The sequence below is a fragment of the Mixophyes fleayi genome, chromosome 3 (assembly GCF_038048845.1).
Source record: "Mixophyes fleayi isolate aMixFle1 chromosome 3, aMixFle1.hap1, whole genome shotgun sequence".
NCBI lineage: Eukaryota > Metazoa > Chordata > Amphibia > Anura > Limnodynastidae > Mixophyes > Mixophyes fleayi.
The window spans coordinates 112,306,856-112,322,794 of record NC_134404.1 but is presented as its reverse complement, the minus strand read 5'-3'; the positions used below and the strand labels follow the sequence as shown (position 1 = coordinate 112,322,794).

Below are 15,939 nucleotides of genomic sequence, written 5' to 3'. Positions count from 1 at the left end.
TTTTCTGCAGAATCATCTATATGTTCCCCACTGTGCAATGATCATGCTCTTAATAAATAATAAATTAGTTCAAGAAATTGAAGTGCACTTCAAAGACCCAGTGTTACTAATTCCAGACTATTAAAATTAATCTTTCCAGAACACCCTGGATAAAAAAAGGACGAACCTGCATAAAAGCCATTAAGTCATTTAAAACTAGGATCTAAAACTATAAAGATCTCTGTAAGTGTAAGGCCATAGACCAGTTTGATCTGCTAACAACATTTTTACCACTGCAGACTTAATGAAAGTAAATCAAAGTATTTACCCATATAGTATGTTTGTGTATTCAACAAAATATATCAAGCTTTCATACTCTTGCACTTACTAAAGCTTGAATGTGCATTGCTAGCACATCATAGGGAAATTAGATCACATCTCCACCACTAAAACTTCTAGGGCAAGGAACAGGAGGTAAAATTGGGTACGTTTGTTATTTCTGTTTCTCAGAAGACATGCATACCTCTGTACTCCCCACTACACTACAACAACCAATTTGTGAACACTGTTCTGGTACAGTGGGTCACAAATGTTATTTCTTCAGAGACTCAAAGGGATGCTATCATAAAATAAATGTTCTTGGTTTTCTATTATATTCAGCACGTTTTTGACTTATATAACTTCCAAGATAAAGACTTAGAAATAAAATAAAAAACTAAGCAGATCTATTGTAATCAATGCTATAAAAATGGTATGCCCTTCTGTCTGTATATACATTGTAGACTCAAAAAGAAGTGTAAACACATACATACATACATACATACATACATACATACTTACATACATAGATATGTACTGAAGTATGACAAATCTTAGCAAGTGAATAGGCATAAACTTAAACATATATAAACATGGAGGGTATTTTAAACCACACATTGTAATAAGGTTGTAATGATATGTGGCTTCTAACTTAGCACTCTCTTTGCTATTTTGAACAATATTATTTTTATTATTATTAATTTTTGTTTATAGGGCGTCACAAAGTGTCCGTAGCGCTGTACAGACACAAACAATAGGACAGTACAAGGTAAAACAGCATGGTACAGTTAACAATAAGCACTATAACTCAGGAACCTCAAAGCATCTAAAGAGACAGGCTAAAAGGTGGAGGGTGAGGGATATTTAACACAAGCTGGAAACCTGTGCCCAATAGGGTGGACACTGCTGACAGGTTAAGAGCCAATGAAAAGTGCAGAGAAAAGCGAGAGAAGACAGAGGGAAGAAGGTCCAAAAAGGTGGTATAATGAGTAGCTGGAGAGCAAAGTTAAAAGTGGTGGAAACAGGAGGAGAGAGGGCGCTGCTCAAAGGAGCTTACAATCTAAAGCGAGGGGCAAACAAACTGAAGACCCAAGGGTCATACGGAGATAGAGTCACACGGAACGAGAGAGAAAGGGTGAAGAAGGGATGAGAAGGAGAGGTAGCCGACAAGGTGGGCAGTTAAGCGGATGACTGAAGGGCTTTTAAGAAAAGGTGGATTCTTAATGCCCGTTTGAAACTGCACAGATTGGGGGATGTTCTGATGGAGCAAGGGAGAGCGTTCCAATGGAGGGGGGCAGCACGGGAGAAATCTTGAATGTGTGTGTGAGCAGATGTAATCAGAGGGGAAGAGAAGTGACGATCATTGGTCGATCTCAGTGGGCGGAATGGAGTGTGAATAGAAATGAAGTTGGAAATGTAGGGAGCAGTGGAGTTGGCGAGGGCCTTGTATCTGAGGGTGAGGAGCTTTAAAAAAAGGATTCTGTAGGGGTAGGGGAGCCAGTGCAGAGCTTGGTAGAGGGGGGAGATAGAAGTGGAGATGCGAGAAAGGAAGATCAGTCTAGCAGCTGCGTTGAGTACAGATCGAAGAGGAGCGAGATGAGAATGGGTGGAGGCCAATAAGGAGAAGGTTACAGTAGTCCAAGCGGGGGATGATCAGAATGAATGAGAGATTTGGTGGCATTCTGGGAGAGGAAGGGCCAAATGCGTGCAATGTTACGTAACTGGAAGCGGTAGGATTTGGCAAGAGAGTGAATGCGTGGGGCAAAGTAGAGATACAATAACAATTTTATGGATAATTCTTAATTATGAGGACAACTACATACATAAGATTTACAAATAATAAGGGCAATTGGTCATTGTATGACCTTTTCTTGCATTTTTGCATTCTGTATCCTCTGATGGGAACAGCTTGGTGAATCCAAGATGTTCTAAGCTAAATTTAGGCTGGGTAAATTCATGCACTTCAAATTAAATTCACAAGTGAAAACAAGATATGGTGGCAACATTTACTGGGGTGTTCCCTTATTAAATTTTGGTTGCTGAGCCTTTTTCACCCTGCAAAAAGATAGGGAATTAGTAGATTACTCTTATCAGGAGTCTGCCCTATGCTTTCAAAGAGAAACTTTTTTTTTTACCATCCATAGGCATTTAATGTGTGAAAACAAATGTATATGTGCACAAACACCCATATCAAAAACTGTGGAACAAAAGTGAGAAACTGAATTTAATAAATGAGACTGGAGTTGGAGAGTAATTTATGGGGGACAATTGAAAGTTTAGTTTAATGAAAGTGAAATGAAACTGGTTGTAGGCAGGATTTTCAAATCACATTTACTCTCTCCATTATGTGTTTTTCCAGCTGAGCCCACTAGTCCCACAGAAGTTAACACAGTGATTTTACAGGGTATTTACCAAAAGTGAAATGTGTGTTTGCTCCACTGTATGTGCGATGCGGATAAATTGACGCATTTGGACATAATGAAATACATTGTTTGTCTACACATTTGTGCACTATTGATAATGAAGTTTAAAGATGTATCTTTTCTTAATCATTCTTAAAATACTGTGTTTTTCACATGGCAATTCAAAAAGAAAATGGGGACATTACTCACTTTACCATTTTAATTATTGACTTTTGTTTACACTTTACTGACTATTTTCAACTTTTGCAAAAATCGTCCATTGTTCTTTTTAAATTCTGCCAACACACTCAGAAAGCTGCTTACAGCTTCATTTAAAATTCTCTTTGCTCCTTTCTTGTTCGCCTTCATGCATTTCTTTGAACTGGTTGGCTACAGCATTCTTATGCACATATTTCTCTGTTTAAAGCTCTTCATCTCTCCAATCGTTATCTCAAACACAACACATTTAAGAATACTTTTTTCCACTATCATCTATAGGAGGAGTGCTGTAATCATTTTACATTTCCACATCAACTGATGATGACAACTTCCCTTAGTAATCTTCAGGCTTCAGTTCCCATTACTCTCTGCATATGCTCTGTATAACATTGAGGGGAACACTAAAACTCATTTACTTTCACTATTCGTATAATCAACCCAGGACACAGAAGAGAACAGAACTTGTTTGTCTATTTTTCTCAGTGTTAAATTGATTTGCTCTGTGTGTGTAATAATCACTCATAACGTCTCAATTCTACTTTATCCCAAATAAGGTATCATGTACATTACCTTTAATACTTTCCTAAATCTCTATAGATGCCTCTGTCTTATTTCCCACAGATGGTATGAAAATAAATTACATGCTGGTAGCATTGCCTTGCTTCTCTCAATGAACAGTAAGAGTAATTTTCAAAAGCGCAAAAAGTCAACACAAATAGTTAAGGACAAGATGTCGTAGTGAAGAGAAGCTTTCTTCAGCTTAAGAGTGGGCACACAGCCTTTTTTCCCCCACAGATGTGCGTGGGGCAATGGAGGCGGATTAGGGCTTGTTAACCACCCATCACCCCCACTCCAGTCTGGTCATGCCCAATCCATGGGATGACTATGCCTGCTCTGACGGTATCCACATCAATTGTCCTAGTGTAGTATACATAGGAGTCCCATTTCTTTTTTACAAATTAAGCAGAAGATAATGCAATTTTTTTTATCTATAGGAGCATAGAACAGCTGGAGACAGAGTGATTAAGGGACATATTGGATTATTTTATACAGCACTAGTGGTAAAGATAAAACTTTAGTTCCAATAAAAAAAAAATGTATAGAAGAGAGAGTTCAAACAAATATTTGTTTAAGCATAAACTGATGGTAAATTTGTTGTATGCTTATTTTACCAGTGTAAAATAAATGTTATATAAAACGTTGAAAATGTATAAATGTTTAATAATATATTTAAATGACCAAACTGAAATTGTCAGATATTGATCATAGAGGAGGTAAATTATATTGTTCACTTTTACCCTAATATTCCACTGTTGCGCTGTTAAAAAATAGGTACTCCCACTCCATTATAGACCGCTGAAGGTCCCCACATCTTTAGTATAGTGTCCTACTGAGACATGATACAGGTCAAAAAGCTGAGAATGCAGTCAATATGATTCTTATATGCAGTAAATGTATCTATTCCTCATAGTTTGAACATGACGAATGATCAGCTATTGTGGAATGATCCGTAAAAGAAAATATAAACAATCTTTTTCTCTGCTCACATTCTTGGTAAATATACGTTACTTTTGTCTGTTTGTTCTCAAGCTGTGCAGGGTTGGTTGAACATCAAAAATTAAAAAAATTATTATGTTGTATGGGCCTTCATCATTAAGGAAAGTAAGGCAAAAAAAGGAGTAAATGTTCTCAGGGCAAACCATGTTACAATGTAAGGGGTGCAAATTAGTTTATTATTTTGCACATATGTTAAATACTGGCTCTTTTTTCGTGTAGCACACAAATACTTGATAGCTTTATTTTTACACTGGCATTTAAAGTCGATCTAGGACATGCCCTACCCCAAATATAAATCTGTCCCCACATTTTAAATTTACCTTCCCCCCCCCAAAGCAACATGGTTTTGTACAGGTGCAAAGTTACTCCTTTTCTATGCTCCTTAATGACTCAGGCCCTATATGTTTTTATTTAGAATGCAGATGTGCTAAAAATAAACCATATTCTTAAGCCACCTCTGTGCACAGTTTCAACCTCCTAATCTGTGTTTACTGACCTTCAGGTGATTCCATTGTGTGCTTCTGTAATAACAAATCATTATGCTCTGTCCTTTTGTTATAAAGATGGGACTCACAGTGGCCAGAACTGGCAATCACATGTTTGGTCAACCATATCCTAAACACCTGGCACAAGACCGTTGGAAGAAGTACCGAGTACAGATTATGTGCTAAGGCTGTAATGTATTTGCAGGTGCAGTTTAGTCTAATTTAATTTTGTTTTGTTTTATAATTATTATTTAGCATTTTAGGTTTGGCTGGTTTTATTCTACAAGCAGTACCCAACACACATACCTTAAGGCACATGGGATATCTAGATATATTTCGTTAGATATCCAAATACCTTTCACCAGATTTATTTACCTGACCATACTTCAAAAGGGGCGCACGGAGCATTTTAAGGGGGGTTTCACCTCCACCGAAAAAAAAAAAAGCGAGAGATCTGCTGCGCATGCGCCATTTAGGCAGCACTGTACTATACAGCAGCCACGGCGCTGTCAAAGAAGCGTCCGCGGCGGTGCTGTATACAATACAGCACCACCGCGGATGCTTCTTTGACAGCGCCGCGGCTGCTGTATAGTACAGTGCCGCTATATAGGGCACTTTTTTAGTGGAGGGGAGGGGTTTCTGGAGACCCAGAAACCCCCCTGCGTGCGGCACTGTTCAATAGCGCTGGATCAATTGTATACATGTAGCAGTTTATTGACCATTCAGATAGTTGTGATTGCTAGAATTGTACAACAATAGAGAGGTGACCAGCTATAAAGCATTACAGACAGTGACAAAGGTATTATAATTGCACTGTATGGCAGTGGAATGCATAATGCACATATACATTTTATAAAGGAGGTGGAGCCAATGCTCAGAAGATTTCTGCAATAGTTTCTGGTTGCCCAAACCTGCTCAAGACTAAAGCAACAATTAAGAAGTGTTGAATGGACCCAATCGTGCCAATAATATAGACACCCATTGTCAGTGATGGTGGTCCATGTCAAGTGTTAGAATATAGAAGTTAGAAGTATTTTCTTGATATATGAGTTTGAAAAGGCATTTCAAAAATGTAAAAAACTATGGGTATTGTCTAATGGATTGTGGTGGTAATTTTTTTAAAAAAAAATCAAAACAAAGAGATAAACATTTATCTGAATAAAAAAATGATTTGTCATTTTACCTTAAATGCTTTTACATGAAATAAAAAGTTTTGCCCACCTTTAATACATACATTATTATTGCCCCCCATTAGCAATCGAATACTATAACCCCAATTGCATAATTATAAAATAATATAACATTGTCCCCTTAATATAATGTTAAAATAATATTGCCCTCTTAACATAATCATACATTAATTTGCCCCCAATACCTCCATAAAATAATGTTGCCCCCATAAGATCAGAATTAATTATTTTTGCCCAATTAATCAATAAATAAATGGTGATGATGATGATGAAATGGTGATGATGATGATTGGGTGCATTACTGTGGCATAATGCGAATTGGGGGCACTTATGTGTGCAAAAAATTAACTTGGAGCATTACTGTTGCATACTATGTACTGGGAACATACCTATTTGGCATAATATGAGTTGGGGGCACTTATGTGTGGCAACAAATGAACTGCGGGCATTAATGTGGCATACTATGAACTGAGAGATTTATAATATATGTTATGAATTGTGGGCAGAGCTACTTGACATAATATTAACTGGGGCTCTACTATGTGGTATGTTATGAATTGTGGGCACAACAGTTTGGCATAATTTGAACTTGGGGCTCTATTATGAGGCATGATATGAATTGTGGGCACCACTATGTGGCATAATACAAATTGAGTGCACTACTGTTGCATAATATGATGCGGGGGCAATACTGTGGCATAATATGAATTAAGGGTACTACTATGTGGCATAATTGGAATGTTTATTTGTTAGTTTCATTACGGTTAATATTATCTTGATGTTAGTATCATAAAATAAGAAATAATTAAATTACACACACACACACATCTAATATATAAATGTCTAGTGGCGTGTGTTAGTCTGTCTGTCTGTGTGTGTGTGTGTGTGTGGAAAAAATAAAACCAAGCTGCAGCGCCACCTGCTGGGCAGAGTTATACACTGACCTACTAAATTCTTAGTGTGTGTGGAAAAAAAATTCATAAAGGGCTGAAATTTGGTATACTAAGATGTTTTTAATTTGTTAATTTAATTTGTTAATTGTTAAAAGTGTTTATAAAGATTTTAAAAATATATATATATATTTCTTGAAGAAGAAGTGACAGTTGGGAGTGGTTGGTGGTTGCCGGGGGTGACAGTGGGGAGTGGTTGGAGGTTGAGGCCTGGGCTATGGCCCAAATGCATGACAAGAACCTTTTTAACACCTTAAGTAGCTTGATTTGACTAGAATGCATGAGTATCATGCACGGGTTAACTTATATATATATATATATATCTATCTGTGTATGTGCGTGTGTAATTTAATTATTTCTTATTTTTTGATACTAACATCAATATATATATATGAATGTGTATATATATATATATATATATATATATATATATATATATATATATACATATATATGTATATGTATATATATATATATATATATATATACACATACACACACATACACACACACATGACTGGCACACCTGGGCTTCATCATCATCCATCATCATCACCATTTATTTATATAGCGCCACTGATTCCACAGCGCTGTACAGAGAACTCATTCCCATCAGTCCCTGCCCCATTGGAGCTAACAGTCTAAATTCCCCAACATACACAGACACATACACAGTGGGATTGACTAGATTTTAGCTGGCACATTGATAGAGTGAGGCTGCTAACCTCTGCTTTGCTGTGTTTAGACAGAGCTTGACAGGGAGATAATTTGTATTTTATTTTCTAATTTATAGAAACTGCAGTCTGAAAACTAAAAACAGTTGTATGTTAGTTGCAGGTATTTCTGAACTGAGCCCAGGGAGGTAACACACAATGTCCAGGCCCCATAAAAATATTTGTGGGTAGTGGGGCCTGGCGATGCTGCCTAAGCTGCACCATGGGGTCCTGCTCTGTTCTCCTCAGAATGCATGACAGATGGCATATGCAGTAAAGTGCCATTGTTTCCTTGCAGCTCTGTCAAATGGACCAGCATTGTTGGGCCTTCACACTGCCATAATTCCACCACTAACCAAGACTAAGCTTGTGGGTCAAATGATGATAACTGATTGCACCTAAACGACATGCGTGATTTTTAGCCTCTGCAAATAAATTTTATACGATTAACGACTTATAAAGCATTGTGCTACTTTATGCTACTTTGCGTGATTAATCGTCTGAGATTAATCTCTCAAATCTCATTACACAAGTTAAAGTAGCATTTTCTGTCTTAAAATGCCTAAAAAATTACTTGAAGCTTAGGCAATGTGGTCGAAGGAGATAATAGCATTATACAGCGATTAAAAATCCCCTGTGTAGATCGCCTCATACCAAACAAGCTACTGCACAATGGGTGATAGCTGGTAAGTGATGAATCACCTGCAATCGAGGGACTGAAAATTGCTTGTGTAGTTTTGCTTTTTTTATGGCAATGAACAAACCAACCTTTGGAGGTTCTAAGAAAAATAGATCCAAATATTTTTCACATATTAACAGTGATGACATTCACGGTATTGGCAGATTGTAGCACTTTTTGGGGGAGGTGAGAGCAATCCTACTGAACAATATACTATTCAAAGGAAGCTAGAGCAATGCAAATAGGTTGACAGAATAGTTCCAGACATTTGTGAGGATTCCTGACATGAAGGAGTCTAGTTATACTACTTCTTAGGGAATAATTTCTTTTCACTTTTTAGGGACTTAATCCCCGTCAATGTGAACATCTTTCATACGTCCCTGTGGTAATCATCAACACAAAGGTTTAATGTATGTTGTTAATGTTGCCATCTAACAAACACATGGAATAATATAAGAATGTCCCCTTTTCTATACTTCCATCTGTTAACGAAAGGATGATATTTGGCATCACTGTTTTTTGAATGTTTGAATGCAAGTGGAGTCAACTATCTTGGCAGATAATGAAAGGAAATAGTAGATGAGATTTAGTGTTCAGTAAACAGCAGACTGCTTACACAGATCACTGCTCAACTTGTAGTTTCTAGAGTTCATTGGTCCTGCAGACTTCGAAAAAATGGATATTTTTTATTCAGAGTTGTCAGTGCCGTCAAGATTCACTGAGCACAGCTGTACAATTCTGGATCTTAACAATGCATAGAGAAAGAAAAGGAAAAACAGACAACCAGATGCTGATTAAACATTGGCAGTACCAAATACCCTACATGCATGTATAAGGTGACCATTTACAGACATTATTTCATAGGGGTTGATACCCGGCAAATTGGTCTGTGTGTTTTACATTGTCCCCTCAGGAGAACAAATGGTTTTTCCAGGTGTAAATATTGCACAAAGTAGCTAGATTTGCTGATAGTCAGACCCATAGAATGTGCTGTTGTTGTGGAGTAATAGAAGAAAAACGTAATAATAATACAATACATACACACACAGTGTTCGGCTGCACACATTTCCAGGTACTACACAATATCTTGGATTATCATGCGCACCACAATGTGTTACGAGGCAAAATCTGCAATTATGCATCAACGCGGATGACTTCATGACTGATCCGGAGGCACACCACTGCACATTGCACTGAATTGCATCTGCCCCTAAGAGAGGTGCTTCCTGCTAATACTGTCCACTCATGCCTGTTTTGTAATTTGATTAAAATGATCGAAATCTAAATTGATTCTATGATGAATATGTGTACTATGATATTACTCAAATTTTAATATTTCTTATTTATGCATGCTACTACTGAGTGTACAGCCATCACTAGCAGGCTTTTTCGACTCCAGGAAATGGCTTACTGTGCCCAAAGCTGAGCTGGACAGTCTTGATTTATATGTTTCCGGTGTTATGTTTTTTGCTGCTCTGTTGTCTCAGAATCCATTCCAAATCCTGCTGTATGTCAGAGCTGTGCTGTGTACTTTTTTTTCCTGTGTACTGAAGGTTGCCAAGCAACCATACTCACCCTGCTTTCTCAGCTGTATATGAGGATTCCACATTGCAGATGATTATCAGCTCTAGCAAGACTCCACACTGCTCACTACCTAGCAGCTGAGTAGTCAGCACTCTCTGCTCACATGATTTCTACCCAGCAAACTGATCAGCCACACTTCTGCTTACATGATTTCTCCAGGATCTACATAAATACACTCATTCCTCATCATGAGCTATTTATGTATAGAACGCCACTAATTCCGCAGCGCTGTACAGAGAACTCATTCACATCAGTCCCTGCCCCATTGAAAGCTTACAATCTAAATCCCCTAACATACACACACAGAGACCAAGAGATTTGCCACTATTGCCTTGCTGGTGTTAGGTTTACCTAAACTAGATCCTGTACTTTTGTTCTATATAGATTGATATATCTTCTGCTTCTGGATTTAGTGTGTTTAACTTTTTTCTGCATTTATTGGACCTTGTTGTTGGATCTCTGGCTGCCCTTGAACTCTCTGCCTGCTCATTGACCTTGTGTATCTCTCCTGCCCTAATCCATATTTAATAACATGAGGAAGGTGAGTTGTGTATTGGGACATTAAATTAATATTATCAATCAAAAGGACAAAACAGCCATATGTTACATGTACGAAGCACTATAAAAAATAAAGGCCTTAGTTATTAAGAAAGTTTACTGTGCACAAACTTCACAGTTCAGAGATATAACTGATCTCTGGAAGAGTTTGTCAACAGTAACTGATCTGAACCGCTAACAAAAATATAGCACTTAAAAGTAGAAAACAATGGATAATTTCACATTTAGAAAAACAAAATAATAAAATGTATAATTAAAACAATTTATAAAATCTGGTACCCATTTTGATTGTATTCATGACTACTGAAAAGTGGACTAAAATAATAAATAGCACTGTAAAGTCCTTCACAAGAGAACTTCAACCATGGACTCTGACAAGCAAACTTAATGCCAAAAAATATAAAATTGCATTACTTAATTTTTCTGCTGGACCTCTTCTCCAGCACAGAAGAATCTGGAGTTCCATCCAGAATTGGTGCAACAGAGAATGGACTGTAACTTTACTACAATAGTAAGCTGTCTTTACAGTTTGAAAAGCTTTGAAAGCAAAGTAAAATCATCGCTGTATCTCAAATTCATATATATGTTTTTTATAACATTCTACTTAGAGCCGCGTAATATTTTGGTCTCAAGACAGTTTGATCATTCAAATAAGCCCATTGGCCAAATTCCACTCATTATAGTTCATTGTACTCCAGGGCTCTAGTGCCCTTTATCTGACATGGACAAGAAAGGAAGAAATGTTACTATATTACTATTAATTACTATGCTACCAATTAGTGCTGAACAAGGCAAATATAGCTATATATCCCCAGCTTGAGTTACCAATATTAACATTCAGCTCCATTTCAATAAAATATGTTCATAGTTTATTATATTATCAAAGAATGTCTGCAAACTATCATCATTATCTGCAGAAAGCCAGCATTATTTACATTTCTTACAATATCTATTGAATATACTCATTTATGATGCAGGTACTGAATTTAAAAGGAGCAATTGTAAAGCACACATAAAAAGGTACAATTTTATATTGTTATAGTGACACTAAATATACATACATTTAAAGATTACAGAATAACACCTCATGAACTAAATTATACATAATTATAAATTGAGTGTGGTTTACATTACTGTGTGTTAAAGTGACATATTTGTATATAGACTTGAAGTATTAATTAAGATATGCAGTGAAATGAATTATTTCCTTTTCTTAGCAGAGTCAGAATTGATGACTACTTACTGATATTTCTCTAATAATTAGTAACAAAATGTAACATATTAAAAACTGGTTTCAACAACAAATCTGCGTTTCGGAATAGTATGTAAGATATGGAAGAATCAGACAGATGATCTAATTTATAGCAAAAACAAAAAAAACAGTAGGACAAAACACTAGTAAGGTTGGAATTGGCTTTTAATATTTCTCAGTAATTACTACTAAGGGGCTCATGTTGAGTTGGTCATAAGTCCTTTTGTGCATAAAATATGCATTTCTGTACTACACATGTTCACAAATAAATGTACGTATACATCCCTATGCAGACAGATGAATTTTCCATTTTGCGACTCTTTATGTTTACAGAGGTGGAACAGAGGGGAAAGGGAGCGTGGAGGCATAAATACTGCAGAGGAGAGAAACAGCGTATATGCCTGTCGAGAGTTGTATCTGTTGCGGGTGCTCGACCCCTTCAGCAATATACATACTGCTGATGATTATATTAGCAAGGTCCTTGCTGGTATATAGAAAAATTTTACAATTCTGCCCCGTCTCAAAAAAAGAGCTACCACTCATAGTAGTCTAGATTATGGGGTCCTAAGAAAAACACCTCTACCAGCCCTAAGCTATCACAAGCTGATGTGACACTATAACAGGGAATTTTGTAGGTGAATCAGGGCTACAAAAACACAATGCAATCAACCAGATAGTCATCAAATTTAATAATGAAAACTGATTGGTTGTTATGGTTTAAATCACATTTATTTATCACAGCTACCTGTACACATATAAGACGTATATATTATTTTAGTGCTCTCCATGGTGCTGAATTTTCACTTTCTATTCAGAAATTAACATAAAAATTAACATAAATGTTTTCAAAGATAAGTATACACCATATGAACAAAAATATTTGTCCACACCTGTTAATTATTGAATTGAGGTGTTTTAATCAGACCCGTTGGCAGAGGTATATAAAATCAAGCACCTAACCATGTAGTCTACATTTACAAACATTTGTGATTTAAAATGGGTCGTTCCGAAGAGCTCAGTGACTTCAGGCGCCGTCCCCGCAGTCTGCTCTCTGCTCCGGGACGGCCGCCTTCCTCTTGGCCGGGAGCGCATGCACCCGACCTTTCCCTCGCGTGAATGTTATGGAGCAGCTGTCAGTGATTTCACCGCCGGGGGGGCCCAATCAGCCTCTGCCTGCTGCTACTTAAACTTGCTTTGGCACTATTAGGGTGCCAGAGTATCAGGTCTCTTTTTCTCCCATGCTTCCCTTGTGTTCCTGCTCCATTTGGTTCTGCTCCCCCCAGTTTGCTTCTCCTGGACTTGTTCCTGGTTTTGACTCCGCATTGTCTGACTTCGCTATTGGATTCCGAATTGGCTCTATTCTGCTCTCTGGTTTGATCCTGGCCAGTCTGACTATCTGCTGGTTCTGATTTTATTCTGCATTCTTTGGCTGGTATCGACTCTGGTTCGTCTGACTACTCCTGTATTTCACCAACGCTTCGCCGGCAACTGTCTTGGAGAACTGAGATCTGCGCATCCCTAGCAGCCAAGATTAAACATCCTTGTGGGGAATCCTGGTGAAGAACAGGGGCGTGTTAGAATCCGCACCTCCAGGTTCAGTAGTGCTAACTCCGGCCATGAACCATCCTACACCGGTCTTGACACAAATGTGCTTCTGTGATAGGATGCCACCTTTGCAATAAGACGGATCGTGAAATTTAATCCCTGCTTGATAGTCAACTGTAAGCGATATTATTAGAAAGTGGAAGCGTTTAGGAACACCAGCAACTCAGACACAAACCATAACACCACATAAAATCACAGAGCAGGGTCAACAACTGCTAAGGCGCATGTCAGGTCCCGTCCTCGCAATGCTCATAGGTCCGGTGGAGGGACGTCTATCTTGCATTTCTGCCCTCGTCCCATTGCCTAGCAATGGGATGCACTTCCAGATCTCTGGTTCTACGCTGAGCTGCGCAGTGTAACCTTTCATTCTGTAATTACATACCTCCTTGTGGGGGTCCCTGGTGAATACCAGGGGTGCGTTAGACTCCATGCCTCTCTGTTTAGTTGTGCCAATACCAGTCAGTGGTGTCTCCAGTGTCATTATCGTGACAGCGTATGGTAAAAAAGTCGCTAACGTTCTGCTGAATCCTTAGCTGAAGAGTTCTGAACTTCCACTGGCATTAATGTAAGCACAAAAACTGTGCAGGAGGAGCTTAATAGAATTATTTTCCATGGCGAGCAGCTGTATGCAAGCCCCACATTACCAAGACCAATGCCAAGCGTCGGATGGAGTGGTGTAAAGCACACTGACACTGGACTGTGGAGCAGTGTTCTGTGGAGTGACGAATCATGTTTCTCTGTTTGTCAGTCAGATGGACGCGTATGGGTTTGGTGGATAACGTTACCTGCCTGACTGCATTATGCCAACTGTGAAGTTTGTTGGAGGAGGGATAATGGTATGGGGCTGTTTTTCAGGGTGTGGGCTAGGCCCCTTATCTCCAGTGAAGGGCAATCTTAATGCTTCAGAATACCAAGTCATTTTGGACAATGCTATGCTTCCAACTTTGTGGCAACAGTTTGGGGAAGACTCTTTTCTATTCCAACATGACTGCCCCAGTGCACAAAGCAAGGACTACAAAGACATGGTTTGATGAGTTCTGTGTGGAAGAACTTGACTGGCCCAAAAAGAGCCTTGACCTCAACCCCATCAAATACCTTTGGGATAAACTGGAATAAAAATTGCCAGCCAGGCCTTCTTGTCCAACATCAGTGCCTGACGTCATAAATGCTCTACAGAATGAATGGGCACAAATTCCCATTGAAACACTCCAACATCTTGTGGAAAGCCTTCTAAGAAGAGTAGAAGCTGTTATCGCTGCAAAAGGGGGACCAACTCCATATTAAAGTATATGTATTTGAATACAATATCATTACAGTCCATGTAGGTGTAATGAATACTTTTGTCCATATTGTGTATGTGCATCACTTTGTGTTGCAACAAATTCACGTAATTAGGTAAATATCTAGAAATCTAACTAAACACAGGACAGAAATGCTGCTCTATAAAGCAATTATTAATTAAATAATGCTTCCTAATGCCTGACCTGTGAATTGTTGACTAGGGCTTAGCCTCCCTGATGGTTATAGCTGCAGTTCACCACTTTGATGACCAGCTCCAAGACTTAGGGCTTGATTCATCAAGGCACACATTATGAGTGCAATGTGCATTTGCATTTGTTCAAAAATGCGCGTAAATCAGCTCTGCGTGCTCCAGAATTCAACAAGGAATGGATCTGAAGATATGTCTGCTGATCAATTCGGGTGTAGGTCTGCTGTGTTTTTTAAAATATTTTTTTCTCATAAAATACATTTATTAGGATGATCGTAGTGTCTAGTAAATCTAGTGAATGATGTAAAACCCATTTACTCTGTAACAGGTAAAAACAGTACTAACTGACAAGATACTTGACCCTTCCCACCAGAGTCTGTGATGTCACTTCCATTGAGCTCACGGCAACCACCATTCCGCTTCTATAGGAGCCAGCCAAAATAGGTCTGTCAATAGAAGAGAGACACTAGACCTGGTGTTGCTTGCTATTTGTGACAGTGTGGAAGATACAAATTACAGGATGTATGGAAACCTGTGGAAGCCTAAAATCTTTGACTGCCATTCTATGTATTGGTGAGTTTGAGCCACAGGTAATATTACTCGGTTGTTGCATGTTTCCATTATATATTACTGTGCACTATTACTTTTTAGTGGGATTGTCTTGTTAGGTCCTGGGAACCTGTTGGAAGTTAAAATAAACATATTGTGCCTCAATCTTGGTATGAGCTAAGATTCCTACTATGCATTGAGATCCAGTCCCCTGTCCCTTAGTCCCTATTAAGATTTCCACTAAGACAAAACTAAGAGGAAGCCAGTTGAAATTAGGTATTGGGATAGTCCTTTTTCTGGGTATCATCACACCAACTTGTTCCAGATAATAATAATAAATCATTATGCAACATTGACCAGTCAGATATAACTCATTACATTTCTGGTTGAAATCTGCATATGAAATGTAA

At 38.1% G+C, this 15,939-nt stretch overlaps 1 protein-coding gene across 1 annotated transcript in view; it reads right to left on the bottom strand.

The window, feature by feature from the left end:
* Positions 1–15,939, bottom strand: part of KCNMB2 (potassium calcium-activated channel subfamily M regulatory beta subunit 2) — a 375,173-nt gene that overhangs the window by 5,100 nt on the left and 354,134 nt on the right. The gene's annotated exons all lie outside the window — the stretch shown is intronic.